Here is a 20,775-nt window from a genome sequence, read left to right as displayed (position 1 = left end):
GCCCTTGGAGGAAGGAAACCTTGTAGGAGAATTGTAGCACTTCCTGTGAAGGGATTCCAATTGTCTAATGGATTGTGTGCAATTGCAGAGGACGGTATATGACAAGAATCATTACAGGGGAGATGAGAGAAGAGGAAGGTGGCAGTGAGCCCGATAGAAAGAGGGGAGTAAATGTGTTGCCTGCAGGGTAGTGCCATGGTGGCTAACTGAGGGCTGACTGAGGAAGTGCAATTTTGGCAACCACCTCATTGAGCTTCACATAGATTAGAACAAGGGTTTTTCTAAAATACTGACATGAATATCCCATTACTGACATAACCCTCTTCTTGGGGGGCACCATCAACTACAGGATGTGGTTGGGAGAGGCACAGGAGATGCAAGAAGCTTTTTCATGACTTAAAATATGTGTTATAGCAACATGATGTTAGTTGCTTTGAGAAAGTGAATTAAAGAAATCTCCGAATAAAACAAATGTGAGGGCCCACCATCAAAGAAAACTTTCTCTAAACAGTATTTTAAAAAGAGGGAATGTAAGCCTCATTATTTGTGGGATTTACTAACCACAAGTGTGCCAACAGCTGGCTTTTTAGCTTTACACCATTTGGGGGAAAAGAGATACCTTCGTCAATTCATAGCACAGAACCACATGCTGAAGTCACTGCAGAATGGCATATGCATACAAAGAACAGCGTGAAAGAATTTTATTCAGAGGTGAACCCGCAAGGTAGACTTTTATCATAAATCAAGACAAAAGTCTTCACAGTCCAAATCGCCTGGTAATGGCCCAAGTGCATAATCACCAGAGAGAGATAAAACACCAAGTACCAGCCACCCTTTCTGAATGGCAATCACGGGACTCAGATGCCCGTCTTTGAAAGACCTTTTGCGAGCAGCAGGATCTGACTCACTGGCAGGCTTTTCAAATAGTTTCTCTGGCAGCTTTGAAGTTGCCCCTGAGCCAGTTATGTGATTATACTCTTCAGAGGCCTGGGTGTGCTTGTCTTCCTCTATGCTGTGTCTTTGGACGGTGCAGCTTTTCACAAAGACAGGTAAATGTGCAGTTGCCATCAGTTGGGGCTGCCAGTTTTCAAGAGTGACTATCTATTTGGTTAAAGTAAATAAATAATCATAGTCAGTATTCCAGAATATACTGTAATTTCCTAAGCAAAAATCCTGAGTGGCCAGAGAAAACAGATTTATTATGTTTTGATTCTGGGTGCCTAGTCTTTCTTCCTTTCTTGTCCCTACCCTTATTTTAGGGTTCCAAAATCCTTCATCTTTCCTTACTCTAAGTAACCTACCCTTTCCTTTAAGATCCTTCTGACAGTAGTATATCTGTGATAGAATTACGAAAAAGACAGAAGTTCAGAAGGGAAGGTAAACGAAGATTAAGAATGGTTATTGGCACTGTCTTCCTAGTTTATACCCTCCTCGGTGTTTTACCACAAATACACAGAACTTAAAGACAGATATGCTAACATAAAAATGTTTGAATGACATGATATTAAGAAATCAACACCCAAAAATAATCCTTCTCAGTAAGCATAACAACCTATGAAATCAGGCCCCTGGGGCATACACTTCCTTTCCACTCATACCTGTACAGTTGGGGAATACATGCATTAGCATCAGAAAGACACTGAGGTGCTCTATGCATTGCACAAGAACTTCACCCCCTTTCTATTTTGTTAGAACTGTAAACGAGAGTTTGAGTTGTGTTCTAGTAATTTGCCAGGGAGATGCCAAAGCAACCTAAACAGAAAGCCCCAGCTAAATATGTTGGTCTCTGACTGAATTGCATGAGATCACACACAACACTGCACAACATATATATATATATATTAATTTTAGGGTGGATTCAGTGGCATGTATTTTATCATTTACCCATGGCCCAGAGAGACCAAAATTACACGTGTTATTGTAATTCTGTTTAGTGAAAGTCTGATTCCTCTTATTTTTAAGAGCTTAAAGCAAAGGTAAATAGTATGTTTTGGATATGTTATATAGCTTCTTTTTGCATTGCTACAAATTCAAAATAATATACCAGGGCTGCATGTAATAAACATCTACTTTAAAGTTTCACATTGATAACATATTTATCACTTGCTTTTATTAGTAAACATGTTCTCCCTTACCTCCAAAGAGTCTTTTTGTGTTTTAATGACCATGCACACTTATGTATTTATTTTAACTTTATTTTTGTTGTTGAAACTATTACAGATGTCCCCATTTCCCCCTCCTTTGCCCACCTCCACCCAGCCCCTGCTCCCCTTCCCTCTGCCATCACCACACTGTTGTCTGTGTCTGTGGGTTACACAGGTATGCTTATTGGCTGATCCCTTCACCTTCTTTCACCTCCCTTCCCCTCTGACAGTGTCAGTCTGTTCCATGTATCTGTGCCTCTGTTCCTATTTTGTTCATCAGTTTATTTTGTTCATTAGATTCTACGTGTAAGTTAGATCACATGATATTTGTCTTCTGACTATTTCACTTAAGTGACTGTGCATATTTAATTTACTCAAGTATGAGTTGCCATGAATTGAGAAATGAAATAAGAATACTATGTCATCTGTGTCTAGCTCTTCTCTGTGGCGATCCATAGCTTTTATTATCTTTTTCCATACATTTTGCTCTCTATTCTCTTCTGGCAAAGAGGTGGGCCTGAGGTTAGAGCAAAGGTTGTTTTCTCTGTGCCTAATGGTAGAAGCAGATGTGTTCATCCTTAGGACCATGTGTTCTTCCTTAGCCAAGGGGACCGAGAAAATTACAAATAAGAGAAGACTTGATCTGCAGACCAGGGAGACAGTGCTCATCAATCTTACCCATCAGTCCACCCTCTGCTGCAGTTTTTAGCCAGGCCAGATTGAGAGAAGGTTAAACAGAATTTTTCCAACATCTTTTTTTCCTGTTTTTATTATTCTTGCTGGTATTGTAGGAAACAGTAGGGAGGGGCTCTAAACAGCAGGTCTTTTATTCAGCAACTCTATTTTTGGACTCCTGAAGTAAAGCTTTGAGGACTGTAATTGACTAAGAAAATTAACAGAGGAGTACTGAATGTGTGAGTTCTAAGTGTAATTCGTTTCTTTTGGGAAACCTTATTTTATCATTTCACTGAAGTGGATATTTGGCATTTGTCCGCTTTGACAAGTACAGGGTGCAGATACTGGCCCCACATGTCAACATGGTATATTCTAGATTGACGCTCAGAAACCTAAAGATTTAAACATAAGATAGCAAAACAAGAGCAGAAATTTTATATTTTGGAAATATATGTGGAGGGAGATTTTTCTTCTAGTCTCACAAGCAAAATTCCATCTCATTTGGGTGATGATAACTTCAACAACAAAAGTATGAATAAAATCATGTTCATTTTCTTCCCTTTCCATCCTGTCTAATATGCTTTTACAAATTTCTATTATGGCTCCAATTTCTCAGTTGCATTCAAACTTTGATAAATAAGTAAAAGCCCAAATTATCTTTGGTATTAATATGAAAAATGTATACAGTGCTTCACCTTTTCATCTTTTAAATACATCATGTCATTTGAACCTCTTATTATCTGCAGCTTAGAGATGTGCCAATACAGGGTAAGAGGGATTAGATGACTTTCCCAAGCTAGTGATACTACCAGAACCTGACGCTCTGTAGACCTAAAGCCAGAGATCTCTAAGCAGCACGTCCCCATATTTTGACGGCAGCTTTTAGACTGCCAGGCAGAGTTTAGGTGCCACTAGCCAACCAGTTGTCTCCAGCTATAAGAAGCGTCACTCTTTACACTTGTGGGCCATACACAAGTTGTCACTTTTATGTGCCCCAGGGTAGGAATATAGTAAGAAAGTATTGCTACTGGCTAGCAGTGTTTCCTAGACACATTTACCAGCATAGTTAAAGTTTTCTAAATGCATTCTAAGATTGGATTATTAAATCTTATGATGTGGGCTCATATAAAATAAAGTTCTTTATTCAGAAGACATACACATTCCTGAACAGATATCTATTTTTCAAGAAAAGGACAAATAAAATAATATGTTTGTGTATATCATGGATGGATGGATGGGTATAGGTAGATATGTGGAAACATAGATTCATACATGCATGGATATAGCTGTAGATATAAACTCTCTTTGATGCTCTAAATCTGAAGGTGCCATTTCCTTTTTAAGTTAAACATATCTCTGGAACCTGTGATAATAATTAAGGTTTATCCCCATTCAATAAAAGTAATAAAAATAGTTTTGAATTTTTTTGCCATTTGCAATTTACCACGTGCCTTTATGTGTGTTTTCTCTTTTGTGAGATAATGATTCCTTTTCTAATAGCTTTAAGTTTACATCTCAGCTGAGAACTTCCTAAAAGTTCTGAGAAATGATCCTGACTCACTGTGTCACATCTGCCAAACGGATTCTTCTATTGATACTTATCATTTCATTTCCTTTGCAATACCCATAAAATTCTTGACATATCTTTTCCCTTCTCTTTCTTTGACGGAGGTATCCTAAGAGGAAAGGAGTTACCCATCTCCCAGGCTCGGGTCATTAGTTCCACTCATCGCCTCAAACATTTAGGGTTCTCCTACCCATGTAAGATAAATAGTTTTAAAATGGATTAGTTTTCAATGCAAAGCTAACAATATCACAGAACTATGAAGAGACATAATTTCTACCAAGATCATTTCATCACAGAAAGTCTGCCTCATTGGTGTCTCTCTACTCACAGTGCATTTGTTTTGAGGATATTGAGTGCAAAGCTCTGGAGAGGGAGCAAGTGACGTCAGGTAGGACCTGTGAGTCCAAAAATCACATGACCAGAATCCCAGCCCTCTTCTACTATGAGAACATCCTGACTTTCAGCAAAAATAGTACCATAATTTGCTCTGCAGCCCCAGAGTCACACTCAATCCCTGCTCTCACATAAATATTTCATATTAAAGAAACCTCTTTAGAGCCCCAGAGCTCACATAAGCTACTTTCAAAATGACAGATGCCCCTGTGCCCCACGGAGACAGATTTCACTGACTGCCTCAGCGTTAAGTTTCAGACAGAGTATTCTGTGATGAATTTCAGTAAAAACAGTTATTCTGTTGCTCATGGCCCTAACAGCCAGACAGCAGTGAGGAGCCTTGACACCAAATTCCTAGCCTTAGGAATTTGGACAGCAATTTACTTGAATGTGTCTGGTAAGACATCTTCCCTGCCTTGGTACCGGATATGTGGCAGATCATTAACTTCAGAATTGCCAGACTGACAGACAAGGGAAACTATCGTCAAAAGAATGCCTGAGATTTGAAGGAGCTTGTCTTTAGTGTTGGTGAGGAACTTTCAGGAGCATATGTTCTAACTGATCATTATGAGGGGACTGCCCCCAAAACTCAGAATTATCTTCTGACCTCAAAACACCATCTCAAGTCAGTTCTTTAATCAAAATGTCTCTATTTTTGGACAAAAGTTAAAAGTCTTTCATCTTCATAAGTGTGTAAGTTTCTTTTTTTGTTGCTGTTCAATTACAGTTGTCCTCACTTCCCCCATTATTCTCCCCTGCCCTACCCATCCCCCACCTCCCACATTCAATCCTCTCCTCCATTGTCTTTGTCCATGGGTCCTTTATACATGCTCCTTGACTTGACCCTTTCCCTCCTTATCCCTATTATCCCCCTCTCCACTTCCATCTGCTCACTGTCAGTTCATCCTTTATTTCCCCCCAGGCTCAGCATCAGATGCACTTCCACTCCGGATTCTGTCAGACCCAACATCATAGGAAGGTAGTGGGAAAGGGGGACCATGAGTCAGTGTTCACAAACCATTTTCCTGTTTTATCCATCCACCCACCAATTTTTTTATTTATTCAATTATCAGTATTTATTCATCATCCACTATGTGTCAGTCAGTGTTTCAGGCACTAGCTATAAAGTGGGAAGCAAAAGGTCACAGGTTCGATTCCTATACACCTGGGTAGCGGGTTCAGTCTCTGGAAGGGTTTTATGTACAAGAGGCAACTGATCAGTGCTCCTCTCCCTCTCTTTCTCCCTCCCTTCCCCTCTCTCTAAAAATAAGCACATAGAATCTCTAAAACAAATGATCACAGATATAAAGTACAGCACAGGGAATATAGTAATTAATATTGTAATGACTATCTGTGGTGTCAGAGGAGTACTGGACTTACCAGGGTGATCACTTCATGAGTTGTGTGGATATAAAATTGCTGTGTTATGTATCTGAAACTGATATGGTATTGTATGTCAAATTTAGTTGAAAAATTAAAAATTATTTAAAAAGTAGTGTTCATTCTTTTCTATGTTTAATTGAAAGGTAATGAAGGGACTTGAGCAGGATAATGTGATTATTAGGTTTGCCTTGTAAAAATACCCCTCTGACAACTTGTGGAGAACACGAGAAAGAATAGAAGCAGATAGATCAGCCTAGAGTCCAAGGCAACAGTGCTTGAGAAAGCAGAGGGTACTTAGGACTGGAGTGAGACTGGCAAAAGTGAGGAAGAGCTGACCACTTCTGAATCAGGTTTGAAAATAGACCTGAGAGGAGTGAAGTGGAGGGGGGAGGCAGAGAAAACAATTGTGAAAGGCTCTCAATTTGTTATTCTAAACCACTGGATGGCTGGTGTCAGAAGCAGGACTGGAACGAGAGGCATCAACCAAGAATTCTGTATAAGAGTTAGGATTATAAAATGACATTTAGACATCCAGTGGAATTATCACACTGACAGTTGGAATATAGGTCAGAGAGAGCTTGGAAATGAATTTACAAATTGAAGATTGATCCCCCCACCACATAGGTGATATTTAAGACAAAGGATTAAGTAATATCACTTATGGACTAAGAGTGGCCAGAGAAGAGAGAACTGAGGACTGAACCTTGGAGCCCTCCATCAGTCAGAAATAATGAAGGGAGGATTCACCACCATAGGTGCTTCAGGCACAAATGAAGTAAAAGGACAACCAGGGATAGTATGTTCCTTGTTCATATTCTTTCTGGTTACAGGCATCATTGTGGGAAGAGCATAGTCCAGTCGACACTGTTTGAGATCTAATGGAATTCAGAATAATGATTATACAGCATAGCACATACACAGGCAAGTTAGTACTAGTCATTCTCTCTCCTTCTCCCTCTCTCTCTCTACTACATATTAAGTAGTTACTACATATTTGAACACTCTTTCTTGAGGATTCCATAATAAAAAATTACTTTCTTAATATAAAATAATAGGAGACAAATGAATGAGTTTCTACTGTGATATTTGAGTAGGAGGATATTCTAAAGTCACATGGCATATAATCTGTATGTTTCTCATTACATGTAAAGTTTATAATTTCATAGTGAATATAATGTGCTCACATAAATCTACCCAGTGACAATTTATTCCTCTACCTATCAAGCAAATAAATTTAAATTATTCCTGTAAATTTCATGGCTATTGAATATTTTCAATTTGCTAGAAATAAATGAAAACCATGGTCTTGAAAGAACACTAGTAAATGTTGATGGTAATTTTGTAACAGAGATTTATCTTCAAACATTTAAGAATTGATTTCCATACTAAAAATTGACACTGAAAATGAATTTAAATTATACAGCTATCCGAAGGTCTTGTGTAACTTGAAGTAGCAAAGAACTCATTATTTAACCAGTGAGTAGTGTGTTGTCCTATGCATGTAGTTATTGTCATTGAGCATTGGTCATACAGGAGTTGTTTCTGCACTGCAGCAAGCTGATATTAAATAGTTTAAAATAATATTGAGATTAAATATTTTTAAAATTATCAGCAAATATGCTAGGTATATGGATATGAGGTATAACAATTTGTGCAACTTCATTCTTCTATCAATCACTTTTAAATTATGGTAAATTAAAGGGTTACTGCTTGATTGGAACTGTCTTACAATGTTACTAAAGGTTGTTTTCTTTAGTGTATTAAGTTATTCTGTTTTAAAGTCAGAGATGACCTATTATCCTAGCTTACCATTTTGTAAACAAATTGTTCAGTTGCAGTATTGAGTCAGAGATCAATTAAGCACAAGCCCCATAATGGATTAAGGCATGAAGATTTTTTCTCCCCAATCTATTTGAATTTAGAATTAGACAGCCTGGTTTAACCTGTCTTCTGAAACACAAGGTCAGGAGTCTGGAGGATATCGGGTGCCACTCTTTTTGACATATTCAATCAATCAACCTTGATTGGCCATACAGCTGGACTTTGGAATTAAGAAAAAGATGTTTCCCATCTCCTCTAATGCTCGTGATGAAAGTAAAATGCATCTTGATTTCAAATTGTAAACAAATGGTGAAGTCTAATTTTCATGTATTACTCAGACCTTTTTTCTAAGATACATAAGCTCCCAAAGTTAAAAAGCATTTCCATGAAGAGCTGGATTGTTTTATTTTCCTTTGAAAATTGAATTAAATTTAAAACTAACTAATGCTAATATAACTTAAAAATATTGCCTCAGAGAATTTCTTGTTTTTCACCCAAGCATTATATTTATATCTAAAGGGAAAATGAATTCTTGCTAAGGAAATGAAATAGAAAAATAGCCTGTAGTTTAAATTTCCCTAATGCTTATGAAAACAATTTATGTGTTAAGGATTGGAGAATATATATTTATTAGAAAACTATAGGTTCAAATCAGACCCAGGAAATCTGTCTACAAAGACAAAACCAAGCAGAACAATGGAAACAGAATCATCAGAACATTTGAGGTCATGCTCACAGGTCCAAAAGTAGAAATGGACCACTTTGTTAAAGTTGGAGTGTGATTTAGGTCAAATGGAAAATAGGTAGGAAAACCAGAATTCAAACCCATGTTTTTGGATTCTTTTCACCACAACATACTGCATCATCGGTAAAACAAACAAACAAGCAAATAAATAACAGGCTTGGGGTCTCCCAGGTTGGTGCATGATTACAGGAACCTATTATAGCACTTGTCCCTGATAGTAATTTAAGAAGCATCCACTAAGATATTTTTACACTATTAAACCTCAACCATCACATGTTCTGTGTTCTGGCTTCTAATAAGAAAGTACAAGTCAAAAATACTTGTCCTTTTTACTTTCAGAGTCACAATTAAATGTCATGAGTTCTGTTAAAAAAAAATAAAAGCATGGAATCAAAGGATAAGTCCCACATTCTGCAATGTTTCCAAAATCAGCAGTAGACATGGTATTATTTTTCAATAATATACTCATTATAATCACATAATAGTATTATATAATTCACAGAAAAAAAAACAGTGCTAAAATGGGATTGTGCTCTTTACTGAGCAAATAAACTCAGTAAATTTGCTCTATCTTTTTAAAATACACAGAATTTTGGAGACTTGACTTGAGGTACCAAACACACAATACAATACATAGATGATGTATTGTAGAACTGTATACCTGAAACCTATATAATTTTATTAATCAACATCACCTCAATAAATTCAATGGAAAATAAATAAAATACACAGAATTTCTTTTGGTTTCTGGAAACCTATCGGGAGTTCTTAATCATAAGAATTAAATGATGCCTGAGCAAGTGGCTAGCCCAGTGTCTGCCATTTTTTGATTATTAAATGTATGTTAATTCATCCATGCACATAATTTAATTACCTTTCATTAATTGAAACAAATCAGCTGTGGGGTGTTCATTTAGGTAACAAAATATTACCCCCTGGATGAATTCATCCCTCTCAAAGTGTGAATTTGTTTTCAGACAATACCTTCCAGTGTAAGGTGCCAGGAGGCAAACTCATTCTTAATTGGCCTTGTAAGGACAATGCAATAGTAAGGAGACAAGTAAGGATGCTCTTGGCAGGGATACCTAACTAGTCTCCCTTTTTGCCCTCTATTCTTCAACTAAATAACTCTGATTACCTTTCCTTTTTTTTTTCCACTACCTATACTTCCTATCTTTCTGAGCATTTTTGTCTACTACTGACCATTCTCACAACCACTGCAGTTTTTGAAGATCAACAAGAATATTGGGAGTAAACAAAACTTAAAATGGTAAAATAATTCTCAGATGCAATTTTGGTAATAAGATAGGTTTGTTAAAAATATGTTCTCTTAGGTTGGATATCTTAAAAATAATGCATATTTGTGCAAGTTCTTTTACTAAGGAAAAACCTGTAAGGAAGTGAAGCAGGCCTCACAGGGTAGGAGAAGAATTGTGGTAAAAATTCAGAGTCAGCTGAAGCCTAGCCACGGTCTGATCTCGTGTGGGTATCTGAGAATGGACAGCACCCCATTCTATCAATTGTCCTGACAGAGGTAAGGCAGCTGGGCTTTCACATTTCATATCAGCCAATCATTGACTCTGGTGGGTATGTCTCCCAGTAGTAATCGGGGCAGAGACACCTGTCAGTCTAGAATGGTTGTTTCAGTATATGGTCTCCAGACCAGTAGGATCCATGTCACCTGGGAACTTGTTAGAAATGTTGGTTTCTCGGGCCTCAGCCCAGATGTGCTAAATCAGAAACTGTGGGATGGGGAGGTCAAGCAGTTTGTGGTTTAACAAGCTCTTCAGGTGATTCTGATACACACTAAAGTTGAGAACCACTGGCTTATGGCAATTTTCCAGAAGAGACAGCTATGAGCCCTTAGCTGCTGAACCTCACCTTACTGTTAGTCTAATGCCCTGTGAAGGGAGTCAGAGTGCACCCCCAGCAGCACCTGCTACATATTTGAAATGCTTCCGTTGTACTACAGTAAGTCGTCCCTGTTGTAGTACATGTTTTCAGCTCCTGTAAGCTTGGTGGTTTACAAGCTGCCCTGTGTATGTATACTAGACATGCCCCATTGTGGAGAACCTAATAATCTGTGTGAATCTTTTTGCCTTGGCATCCTTCCTTCTCCATCACCCCACCCCCATTCTTGGAAGGGGTCCTCTTTCTGGGGACATCATTTTAAATATAAAGCAATCAATTTGGGGTCTACTTTGCCAATAAATTGGGCTCTCAAACTCCAGGCCACTACATGCCTGCCCTAAGGACCTTCAGGGCCATGTACCAGACAACTAGAGACACTGAAATTTTTCAAACTAGCCAATCTTAAATCTGCCTACACCTGCTTCACCTGTTCCCACCCGAGGAAACTACAATAAAAACCATTACCCACAATTCCTTTCCCTCTTCCTGCCTCCTGGCAGACCCTGGTGGCCTCCCGTGGTGTGGGATACCTCCTCCTCTTGGAAACTGTGAGTAATAGTTTATTACTATTTTCCACAGCAATTGCTTTCCTGAACTGTTGGCCTTACTATACTTCAATTTTTCCATTAATATGCTATATTTTAAAACACCTCTGTGCCAAAATCCATTCCATAAAGGGTTCACATAAGATTCAGAAGGTGATTTAGAGTCATGTCAAAGTGGGTGTGAGACTAACTGGCAACTTATTTTCACTGATTGAAATTAAAATTTCAACTTGGAGTGTTTAAGAGCAAACAGATGCCACATAAAATTCTACCTCACATAGTTCTCATAGTGTGAACCCCTTTCCCTTTTAAACAAACAGGCAAAGATCACCACAGACATAGGGCAAATATTTGCATCTCCCACATAAAATGCAAATTTCTTTTCCTGGAAAAGAAATTCACTTTGTCCTCTCTGTCAGAACTTAAATAAACCTTTCTTTGGCACATCACACTTGGATTGCAAATATTGCTTTCAAGCTCCTGTACAAAACACAGTTGTAATTTTTATTATAAAAGCTGTAGTATGTAACGTTTGGTCAGAACAAAATAACAACAAATAACTCAGTGTGCTTTCACAGTAAGAATTTATTTGCCAAGGCAGAAATGTAGGGCAACAAATAATAATAAACATTAAATAAAAATACTGAATGTAAAAAGAATGTAATTGTGGAACGAAGCCATTTCCCTACAGTAAGTAATGTGATGTGCATTCTTTGGCATTGTTCTGCATGGAGTGTTGCTATGAATTGTTCAGAGTCGGAAGTAAGACTTTATTATGTGTTGATTCTTGTTTATGAATGTATGTTTCAACTTTGAGTGAAAATATTTTATTTATCAAGGGCTTAAATTCCAAAGTGTGAACGCAATCCCTGCTCTGGTGACCTTGTTTTTCAGGTATTCTCTGGTGTGCCAAACTGTGAAAAGTGCAGGAGATACATTCATCTTCCACATGTGTGTTTGACAGCAGTTATTGAATTTTTAAAATTAAATAGTTTGCAGCCTATTTTAGAGTCCCAAATTTTCTGCCAATTTTCTATCTCTTGCGTGATTTATTTGTATGTCTAAAGCATCAAAGGCTGGGGCTTTGGCCCCAAAGATTCTTGCACTGAGTACAGATTAAAAGGTTCATCTCACTGGAGGTGCAGCTAAGTCTTCGCACAGACGACAAAAGCCATCGATGTGTGACATGGCAACCAGGTTGTATATTTCCACTGGTCAGAGCTGGGCTGTACAGTGCTGTCCTCCTCAGTAAAATATGTCAGGGGAAACAGAGTTTTCAGTTACATGAGCATTATGAATCACTACCAGCATAATTCAAAACTTAATCCTGATTTTAGCTGGACAACAGGAAGAATAATGTTTGATGGCTTGCAGGGCCATATGGTAACTTTTAACCTCAGGGAATATTACCAGGCAAGCCTATCCCACGCTGTGATGATGGAAAAGAAGCCTATATTCCAAGAGACATGGATTTGTTTATAAGATTTAGTATATACTTGGGGAAAGAAAAAGATCAAGAAATATTATTCAAAACTCACAGCATTTAATTGCACTATTCTCCCCAGCTTATAAACTTTTTAAGCACAGAAAATTGCTTTCTGTATTAGCGTCACCTGACTTAATTGTTCCATCACAATCCTAACAAATTCAACTAGACATGATTGTAGTCAAATAAGAATAATAGTAATTTTAATAGTAATATTATCTGTAATTTCATAAATGTTTATAAGTATCATGCATTTTCCTAGGGCTTTGGCTATAAAAATTATCATAACTGTTAGAACAACCCTATTAGGTTTGTTTTCTAGATGAACCTGAGTTGTGCTCCTGATCCTATGTATGGGACTCTGTTACTGGACAGACTGGGTTCAAATCCAGGCTGTGCCACTAACGAAGTAGGTGACCTTGAGGGCATTGCTCAACCTCTGACACATTATTTGACGTTTAAGTGGTTGACTATTTAAACGACCCTTAAAGAGAAACCTGTTTATAATGTGGCTAATACCTCTAATACAGACCATCAGCTTTATATTATTTACATTATAATGTCACTTACTTGGTTTCCTCCTATATATACCCACAGTTATCCTGAGTTCTTGTCCTCAAAAGTTGCACCTAGACAAAGTCTATTCTCTTCCTCTGCCACCAGTGGTATTCCAGAGTCAACTATATACTGACTCATGAGAACACAATTGTTAAATATTCAGGAATTCTGAAATGTGGTTATTAAACCATTGGCAACATAAGAAGCTTACACTGCTAGCAGAGGAATATTGAAAAACATATACCTAATCACTTTTTGATATAACACTTGAGTCTTGAAACAAAAGAGGGGTTGAAAGTGGTTAGGGCTGCCTACCACTTGCACAGTTGAAAATTCGCATATGATTTTAGACTCTCCAAAACTTACTGTATTTTTCAGACTGTAAGACAAAATTTGGGAGTAAAATGGGGATGCATCTTATAGTCCAAATGTAGCTTTACATTTACATTGGTGAAATATTATGTTATTTTTATATTATTAAATATTTTACCAAGTTTTTTGCTTCAAATTATTTTTTTCCTATTTCCTCCTCTAAAACCTAGGTTTGTCTTATGGTTTGAAAAATATGGTACATGCTCTTTGGTGTCCACTGGTGATTGGCTCCAGGACCCTAATAGATACCAAAATCAGGAGATGCTTAAGCCCCCTACTTGAAATGCTATAAATCAATGCACACAGCTGACCCTCTGCATCCACAGATTCCCAACTGAAAATGGAACACAGTGTAGGTTTTTTTGAAAATGACCCATATATGAGTAGAACTACATAATTTAAACCTGTGTTGTTCACAGGTCAACTGTACTACTCACTCCCCAATTCCTAGAGACTAAACCATTTAGGATCACTATTAATCATTTTTATAACTTGAAGTCAACCCTTCCAGCCACTCTAACTCTTGCTTTTTGGTTCACACAACATGTTGACACTATGTTGCAGCAACTCTCTACCCCTTAGTCCACAAATGTATGAACTCGATGCTCCCTTATTGTAATTTATACTGTTTGGTCTGCCTAGAATTCCCTTCATATGATGTATACTAGGCAAACTTTAAAAAAAAATTCCTTAATGGTTCAGCTTTGTCTTCTAATCTGTGTAATTTCCTTAAAGCCCCTCCTACTCCAAGAAAAAAAAAAGCCTCACTTAATTGTGTTTTATAGCACATCCATGCATGTGAATGTTGCACTTATCATGTTCATTTACATTTCCTTAGTTACCCAGGTGAGTAGATCAAGGTCTGGGATTATGGCACACTACGTTAGAGTACACTAGGTGTTTGTCTGAGAAAGCTCCACCAGAGAGGGTTAAACAGGCAAGGAAGACTACTTAAGGCTATTGCAATAAGAGAGAAAGGTTAATCTTAACACCCCTGATGCCAAAGAGATGAGGGTTTCTAAGCACTGGGGTGAGCTAGTGGAAAAGTGGGAGAGGGTATTGGTCAAGCAGGATAGTCAATGTCATCACTGCCATCAATGTTCGCTGATTAGCAATTGTGGAAGTTGGGCTGCTTCCCTCCCGTACAGATGGGATACAGGGGCTCTCTCTGTCTTTTGTGATGAATAAATTTCAAAGAGATCACTTCCTGGTCTTTTAGTTTTTCTTGTTTCTTCCAGTTTTATTGAGCTATAATTGACACATAACATTTTATAAGTTTAAGGTGTATAACATAATGGCTTGACATATATTGTAAAATAATCACCACAGTAAGTTTAGTTAACAGTTTACATTCAGCACCTTATATATCTACAATTGTCTTTTTCCTTGTGATAAGAACTTTTAAGATATACTCTCTCAGCAACTTTTGAATATACAATACAGCATTGTTAACTATGGTCATTAGGTTGTACATTACATCTCCAGAAATTATGACTGGAAATTTGTATGTTTTTGACTCCCTTCACCCATTTAACCCACCACCTTGCACCCCACCCAACCTCTGACTACCCCAATTTGTTCTCTATATCTATGCCTTTGGGTTCCTTTTTTGTTTGCTTTGGTTTTAGATTATACATAGGAGAAATAAGATCATACATTATTTGTCTTATACTGTCTGACTACTTCACTTAGTATATGGCCCTCAAGGTCTGTCCATGTTGTCACAAATGACATACTTTCCTTAATTTTTATGGCTGAATAGTATCAGTGTGTGTGTATTAATCAAATTTTCTTTATTCATTCATCCACTTATGCATATGTGGGTTGTTTCCATATCTTGGCTGTTAGAAATGATACCTTAATGAACGTGGGGTGTGCAGATAACTCTGTAACATAGTGATTTCATTTCCTTCAGACCTATACCCAGAAGTGAAATTGCTGGTTGTATTTCAGCTCTATTTTTAATTTTTGAGGAAGTTTCATACTGTTTTACACCAAGGCTGCACCAATACACATTCCCACCAATGGCATACAAGGGTTTCCTTTTGCTCCTTTGACAACATTTATCTGTCTTTTGATACAAGTGATTCTAATTGGTATGAGATAAGATCTCATTGTGGTTTTGATTTGTATTTTCCTGGGGATTAGTTGTATTGAGCACCTTATAATTTACCTGTTGACCATTTGAATATCTTTGGGAAAAATGTTTATTCAGCTCCATTTCTTTTTTTTTAATAGAATTATTTGTGGAAACTTTTTTTGCTATTATGAGTTTCTTGTATATTTTGGATATTAACCCTTCATGTGTATGGTTTACAAAAGTTTTCTTTTACTCTGCATGTGAGAGAATGTTCTCTTTTCATTTTGTTGGACTTTTATTTTGCTGACTCATTTTAGTTTGGTGTAGTCCCACATGTTTAATTTTGCTTTTGTTGCTTATGCTTAAGATGTCATATCAAAAGAATAATTGCCAAGACACACATCTGGAAGATTTTTTTTTAAATAAAAGGATTTAAATAGGTAACAATAAAATGATTTTTATTTTTCTTCTAGAAGTTTTATGGAATCAGTTCTTACACTTAGGTTTTTTTTTTAATTGCTGTTCAAGTACAGTTTTCTTCCTTTTACTCCCATCCCAGTCCACCCCCCCAGCCCTCCCCACCTCCCTCCTGTTTCCACCCCTCCCCCTTGTTTTTGTCCTTGTGTCCTTTATACTTGTTCTTGCAAACCCTTTTCCCCTGAAGTTCCCTCCCCTCTTGCCTCTGGTCACTGTCAGCCTGTCCTCTATTTCAGTGTCTTTGGTTATATTTTGCTTATTTGTTTTGTTGATTAGGTTCCTGTTAAAAGTAAGATCACATGGTATTTGTCTTTCACTGCCTCACTTCACTTAGCATAATGCTCTCCAGCTCCATCCATGCTGTCACAAAGGGTAGGAGCTCCTTCTTTCTCTCTGCTGTGTAGGATTCCATTGTGTAAATGTACCATAGTTTTTTGATCCATTCATTTACTGATGGGCACTTAGGTTGTTTCCAGGACTTGGCTATTATAAATTGTGCTGCTATGACCATTGGGGTGCGTAGGTTCCTTTGGATTGGTATTTCAGGGTTCTTAGAGTGTTATCCCAGCAGTGCAATTGTCAGGTCAAAAGGCAGTTCCATTTTTAGATTTCTGAGGAAATTTCACACTGTTTTCCACAGTGGCTGAATGAGTCTGCAATCCCACCAACACTGCACTAGAGTTTCCTTTTCTCCACATCCTCTCCAACACTTGTTGTTTGTTGATTTATGATGGCCATTTTGACAGGAGTGAGATGGTATCTCATTGTTTTATTTTGCATCTCTGATGTCTAGTGATACTGAGCATCTTTTCATATGTTTCTGGGCCCTTTGTATGTCCTTTTTTGGAAAAGTGTCTGTTCAAGTCTTTTGCCTATTTTGTAATTGGGTTGTTTGTCTTCCTGAAGTGGAGTTGTGTGAGTTCTTTATATACTTTGGAGATCAAACCCTTGTCCAAGGTATCATTTGCAAATATATTTTCCCATACCATTGATTTTCTTTTCATTTTGCTGATGTTTTCTTTAGCTGTGCAGAAGCTTTTTATTTTGATAAGATCACATTTGTTTATTCTTTCCTTAACGTCCCTTGCTCTAGGGGACATATCGATGAGAATATTGCTACATGGAATATCTGAGATTTCCCTGCCTGTGTTCTCCTCTAGGACTTTTATGATGTCATAACATATTTAAGTCTTTTGAAATGTGTTTTTAATATTCAAGGGTTTGGGGAATTTTCTAGACAACTTTTTTTGTTTTTGGTTCTATTCAGTTTTTGTTCCCACTTTTTAAAACCTGTTAAAGTTTATTTTAATGTACGAAGAATGATTACCTGGTGAATGTTTCGTGAGAGCTTGAAAATAATGTGTATTCTGCTGCTGTTTGTTGGAGTGTTCAATTAGGTCATATTGATTGATGGTATTGTTTAAGCCTTATATTTCCTTAATGTTTTCTTGTCTCTGGAAAAGAAGTGAAGTCTCTGCATGTAATTGTAAACATATCTATTTTCCTTTCAGTTTTATAAGTTTCTTCATATATTTTGAAGGCGATGTGCATATACACATACATTTGTTATATCTTCTTAATGAATTGGTTTCTTCATTATCATATATTTTTCCTCTTTATCTCTGAAAATATTTTTTGTTTAGAAGTCTAAACATTCTGATTTTGTTATAACCAATTCATTTTTATAATTAATATTTATTTTAACATCTTTTCTGTCATTTTAATGTTAACATATCCAGGTTTATATATTAAAAGTAGATTTAAACATTATAACTTCCTGATTGTTAAAGTCTAATTATCCAATCTTGTTTTTATTTTGTGTTTAGAATGTGTTACAATAAAAATTATATAGTTTATTATATTAAGCTACAGTTGATATGATTCAATTTAAATCTATCTTGCTAGTTGTTTTCCTTGTGTACTTTTTTCTTATTATTCTGAAAAACAAAACATTATTTTTTATGATTGTATATTTATACTATTAGCTTCTTTGATTTATTTTTTAAAATTGTGTTTTCATTAACACTTAAACTATATGACATTAATATCATCTAATTGTAAACAATATATCATTTTATATAGTGTTTAAACCTTGCAACGATATACTCCTTCATGCCATCTTTTTTGCTTTTTGTCACACATTTGAATTTTACACATCCAATAAGCACCCTAAGATTGCTATTCCATTGTAGGTCATCAGTTGTCTTTTCTGAGTAAAATTAGAAAACAGGTACTCCATACTTACTTCCATTTTACCATCATTGAACCTTCTTCTATTCTTGTAGTTTCAAGTTTTCATCTGCGATCCTCCTCTTTCTAACTGAAGAATCTTCTTTAACATTTATAGTTTTTCTGGGCATAAATTTTCTCAGCTTTTATTTGTCTAACAGCATTTTGCATTTATTTTAAAGTATATTTTTGGTGGAGTAGAATCTTAGGCTAAAAGATTTTCTTTTATGCCTTTATATCTCATTTACATAGCTTCTGATTAGAAATGTGATGCAATGCTTTATCTATCTTATGGGTTAATAATTACACACGTGTTAAATTTAAATGGTTTGATATTGTCTCATGACCATTGGACACTGTTATTTTAATGTTTTTTTCTTTGTGTTATTTTAGATAACTTTTATTGACACATGCAAATTTCCTGACTCTTTTTTATTATTCAATAAACCTATTAAAGGAATTTTCCATGAATGACATTGTGCATTTCTCACATTTCCATTTGACTTTCTTCTGTGGTTTAAATCTCTGCTGAAATTGTTTGTCATGAATGTTGTTCATTTTTTCCATTAAATCTTTTAACATATGAATCACTTATTCCAAAATCCTCAATCGATAGTTTCACTCTTTGGCGTCACTTTAACTTTTGAGCTGGTGATTATTTCTTTCTTTTAAAAAATAGTGTTTTATTTTATTGTCGACACTATTACAGATGTCCCCCATTGCCCCCGTCCCACCAAGTGCTTGCCTGCCCCATCCTTCCTCATCTTCACAATATTGTTACCTGTGTCCATGGGCTATGCACATATGTTCTTTGACTAATCTCCTTCAGTGTCCCCCACCCCCTCCCTTCTGAGATCTGTTAGTGTGTTCCATGTATGCATGCCACTGGTTTTATTGCTTGTAAGTTTATTTTCATTGGATTCCACATATGAGTGAGAACACATGGTATTTGTTTTCCTCTGACTGGCTTATTTCACTCAGCATAATATTCTCCAAGTCCATCCATGCTGTTGCAAAAGATGAGTTCCTCCTTTTTTATAGACACATAGAATTGCACTGCGTAAATGTATCACAGGTTTGTTTTTTTTTTATCCACTCAGCTACTCATGGGCATTTGAGCTATTTCCAGACCTTACCTATTGTAAATAACACTGCTACGAACACTGGGGTACATAGGTTCTTTTGAATGAGGGTTTCAGGATTCTTAGAGTATAATTCCAGGAATATGTGGATCAAAAAGCAGTTCCATTTTTAGGTTTGTTTGTTTGTTTGTTTGTTTGTTTTGAGGAAACTGCACATGTTTTCCACAGTAGCTACATATCAGTCTGCATTCCCACCAACACTGCAATAGGGTTCCCCTTTACCACATCTTCACCAAGTCTTGTTTGTTGATTTACTTATGATGGCCATTCTGGAAGGTGTGAGATGGTATCTAATTGCAGCTTTAATTTGCATCTCTCTAATGATTAGTGATATTGAGCATTTTACATGTCTATTGGCCACCTACATGTCCTCTTAGGAGAAATGTCTATTCAGATCCTTTGCCCATATTTTAGTTACATTGTTTGTCTTCCTGCTATATTGTATAAATTCCTTATATATTTTGGAAATTAACCTCTTATCAGATGTATCTATCATTGGCAAATATGTTCTTGCATGCAGTGGGCTCCCTTTTAATTTTGTTGATTACTTCTTGACATTGGTTTATCATTTTTTATTGGTTAAAATGTCTCAGTATTTCATGGAGTACAGTGAAGACAAGAAGGGCTGATAAAAATAGTTTATAGCCATTAAAGGGTACTTTTCTTCCATCAGGCATCAAGAACAACAGTCTATCTGGTCATTTGAGTTTGACCTAAGTTGATATTAAATTGCTCTAGAGGTAGGCCGCCTCTTACTTTGTTCTAATGTATGCTTGGGGTGCTAGAGGATTTTTCTCAACATTCATAGTTACTTTGAGCTTTCAGTAGTTCATTCACACTTTTTCTAAGATAAGGGTCCCTACCTCCTTACTCTTCCTTTATGTGAGCAAACGGTGTCACTTTTTACTTAATGCTAAGGGTTTTTTAGTTAGTTTGGTTTGGTTTGGTGAAATAGTCTCTGTTTTAATCCAGCTTCTAAGGCAATTCTAAAATCCTGAACCCAGGGATTCAGCATTTTGCAGAATTCCTGGCCTTTCTTTTACTGTTATTCAAGCTGAGCTTTGTATGTGTGGCTGCTCTTGGACGGGAATTTTCTAATTCTACCCCAGTGGGGTGTTAATGTAGCTTTCTGGGCTAAAACTAATTTCATGCTTCTCCTCCAGATAGATCTTGCTTATTTGTCTCCCTTGGAATAATGGATTTTTTGCCTATGTCCTCATAGTGAAGTGTTCTACTGCTACTCCTCT

This window comes from Phyllostomus discolor, chromosome 10, assembly GCF_004126475.2.
Source record: "Phyllostomus discolor isolate MPI-MPIP mPhyDis1 chromosome 10, mPhyDis1.pri.v3, whole genome shotgun sequence".
In the NCBI taxonomy this organism is placed as follows: Eukaryota; Metazoa; Chordata; class Mammalia; order Chiroptera; family Phyllostomidae; genus Phyllostomus; species Phyllostomus discolor.
The sequence above is the reverse complement of the archived record's forward strand: the minus strand, read 5'-3'. Positions refer to the sequence as shown.